Here is a 3647-nt window from a genome sequence, read left to right as displayed (position 1 = left end):
GGGCCTATTGACCTAAAGACCTATTGTGCCAGTATCCCCATGACTCTTTCTTGTGTTTTTGAGAATATCGACTGAGAACATGCCATTTTCACGCTGCCAAAAAGTGACTGGGGCCTATAACTTGTCACTGAAACAATTTTTCTGCTTTTCTTGCTGGATTTCATTCAGAAGGGTTATATGTGACACATTATACTGCGAACTTAAAGCTAGCCTTCATTGGACAGTACATAGAAACTCAAATGTCCAAAACCTTGTAGTTCACAAAATGACACAAAAAAGGAGTAATGGCCTGATGTAAACAGGTGGGAAGGAGATCCTCTTAAACAAATCAGGGACAGTTAGTAATAGTAAAGACAAAACAAAAGGGAAAAACAAATATCATCCCAATAAAGCACATTTGAATTGAAACCAAAACAAATAAACCCCAACAAATACATCAAAGTAAATAAGAAAACGCCAATGGAACTAAACTAACAGCCCACAAACAGGGGGTATAGTAGACACTAAACACCAGGAAACAAAGGAACTACATATACATATATAAATTCCTTGCCTCCAGTAACTACAATTCTAACACGTGAAGAAACACAAAATACTAGAATAATTAAACAAAAAAATTGAAATCAAAGCTGAACTCAAAAGTTGGGAACAATAATGAAACCCATCCAGAATCTAACACATAAATGAATGAATTAATAAATAAACAAATAAATGAATAATTTGGAATACAAGGATACAAAACACAACTCAATTCAAAACCCTTAAACAAAGCTTCACAAACACGTTTTTTGTTCTTTTTTTTCTCATGTGGGTCTTCTTAGCACCACTCCTGTGGTCCCACCATGGGTAAATGTCACAGCCAATCTGAATTAGAAAATAAAGGTCACACAAGTGTAATGATGTCAGTAAGCACAAACAGAGTTCATACATAAGGCGAATCGGATTATAAGGTGCACTGTTGATTTTTGAGAAAATTAAAGGCTTTTAAGAGTGGCTTAAAAAATGTGCTTTGGTGTGCCACTCTGGCGTGCCTGGCTGCCGGCAGAGCCCACGGGCACGTTACTGCAGCCCCCTCTGGCTTCTGCTCCGCGGCTGCTGGCTGACCCCTTATCTGGGGCTCTTCCCAGGAGGGTGGCACGGATGCCCCTCCAATGGTCCTCCTTGGGCTCTCGCACTCTGGGGACCTCTGGATGTCTGGGGCCTGGATCTCCTCCATGACTGCTTCATGACCTGGGGGACGGGCTACAGCTCCCCATATCCCCTAGCAGATCATTACATGGAGAAACCTTTTGAATACAAGTGCGCTCATCCACACAGGTATGCACACAGACACAAACTACACCTTTCTTGGCTGTTACCTCAAAGCACATTGTGTGCTGTTTGTCTTGCGTGCTGCACAATAACATTCAATATTTAGTACTTGCTGTTATTTACATTTAGCTAGATTATTGCAATGGTGTTGTGTTTATTATGTTGCTCTCTTTGCTTGTTTTCTCTTCTTTTTTTCCCTTCTCTGAACAGGTGATCCAGGTGATTTTTTTAAAGTGCCCTTTCTTACTGTCCCTCTTCTCCTCTGTTTTTCTTTCTCTCCCTCTCTTTCTCTTCTTTCTTTCTCCCTTTCCTATTCCCCAGTCATGTCTGTCCCATCTGTAACAACTGATAATAAAATAAATAAATAGCAAAATAATAATAGCAAAGGTCAATCAAATGGATCAACATGGCAAGGCCATGATGATCCACTTGGTAAAGTAAATCCATTGGGCATCTTTCTTTGCCTTCAGAAAATAATTCCGATGGCTAAAGAACCAAACGGGAAAGGGGGGAAAAAGGGTTAACCCTATTTTGATTTTTGTTTTAATACATTAACTTGTGTTTCTTTTATTAGGAAGCAGGAGGCCTAATGTGGAGGTGACTGGGTGCCTTGGTGGTGGGACCTTTCATGTGCTGTGATTATTTATGCACCCATGGTTTGAGCTGCACCATAGTGTGAGTAAATGGGTGAAGGTAAACTGCACATATCAGTTGATATCAGTGATTTTCTGGGCCTGGACTTAGTACATCCATACAATTCCTGTGAAATGGTCAGAATCTTTTCTGGATTGTCTTTTCCTCTTAAGGCTGATACTCAGTGGCAACTAGTAGTGATATATATGAGTGAGAGAAAGCGAGATGTTTCCTAATTTTGTCAGATGAATGCTTCAAATCCACAATTCCTTGTTAGGTCCAAGCTGAGTCTCCTCCAAAAAGCAGGCATGGGAAACAGTAAAGGGAATGCCTACTTACACTTGCCATTAGCCAGTCCTTTCATTGAAACCATGTAACACAAAATTTACGATCCAGTATTTTTTCCCCATTGTGTTATTTGAACATCATTTGTTCAAATAAGGATAGGGAGGGCTTAGCCAATTTCATACCAACCATCTCTGCTGATACTTATTCTCTTCCCTAGGCTCCCCATCATAAATGATGATCATAAATAAATAATGCTTTTTCGGCTGGCGAAAGATGTCGTCCCCTTAACAAGTCTGAACCTTCCATCCACTCAACAATACTTACAGTAGTCTTACCCCTGAACAATAGGCACTTCCTTTTACAAGTAAAGTAAATCGATCTCTCAGTTATTGGAACCGAAACAGAAGAGTACCCTGAGTAGACAGATTGGTGAAAACAGCACTGGTCCCAAGCTGATCAGGTTCACACTCTTGCCGAATCTGCCAATTCTGCACTTGCAGTTGGGTACCGAGTCCTTTAGCTGGGCGAGCTCTTCCGCCATAAGAAAACAGAAGAGGAAATTAATGTACCACCTTATAATTCGGATGTCCATCCTGGATCTGCTGTTGTCTTGTTGTTACACCATGTTACGTGTCTGCAGGCTGCATGTTTTCTTTCCCTCTCCTTTTGTTTGCTAATCCCTTAGGTCGCAGGCTGCAGGCTGATGTCAATCTGGGGATGTCCAACTAATTAGAGGAGGGAGACCCTGATTGGACAAACCAGGAGTGCACACCTTGATAAGGAGACTCACCTGTGGCTGGGTGCGGCCTCTCTTCCCTCCTTTGAAATGTTTGGCTCATGTGTAAAGCGCCTCTGCTGTGTTTCTTTTGTTTGATGGTTGTGGTGGGAGTAAAAGTGGACTAGGTAAGTTTGGGGACCCCATACACTTACTCACGTAGAGACTCTTTGTTAGAAACACTAGGTAAGTAGGTTGGTGCCACCCTTGTAATTTTGAGCTTGTTTTGAGTTGTGGTTTAGGGACTTTCTGTTTTTGTTTTTTCTAGGATAGTAGCTCAGCTATGTTTTGGTTTTATCTTTTTGGTGGTTTTTTTGGCACAACCTAACTGTCCCTTTCTCCCCCACATTTGTTGTTTGAATTTGGGTTATTTATTTTGTGAGAGCGCTGCCATTAAACCTGTTTCTTAACACCTGTACCGAGTTTCCGGAGTTGTTGTGTTATTCCCTCCTGCCCTCGAGGAGACGTAACACAAGTGGGGGCTCGTCCGGGATCTATTTTCCGGATCTATAGACAACTCTGGTGTTTGGTATCATGTTACTGCCTTGTATTTAAGTATGGATTTCAATTTAGAAGATTTCATTCGTGCTCCGAGTCCTGAGAAGTTTGAGTTATGTCGTAAAGATGACTTGTTGAGTAT

This window comes from Oreochromis niloticus, linkage group LG5 (assembly GCF_001858045.2).
Source record: "Oreochromis niloticus isolate F11D_XX linkage group LG5, O_niloticus_UMD_NMBU, whole genome shotgun sequence".
Lineage (NCBI taxonomy): Eukaryota > Metazoa > Chordata > Actinopteri > Cichliformes > Cichlidae > Oreochromis > Oreochromis niloticus.
Note: the sequence above shows the minus strand (reverse complement) of the source record.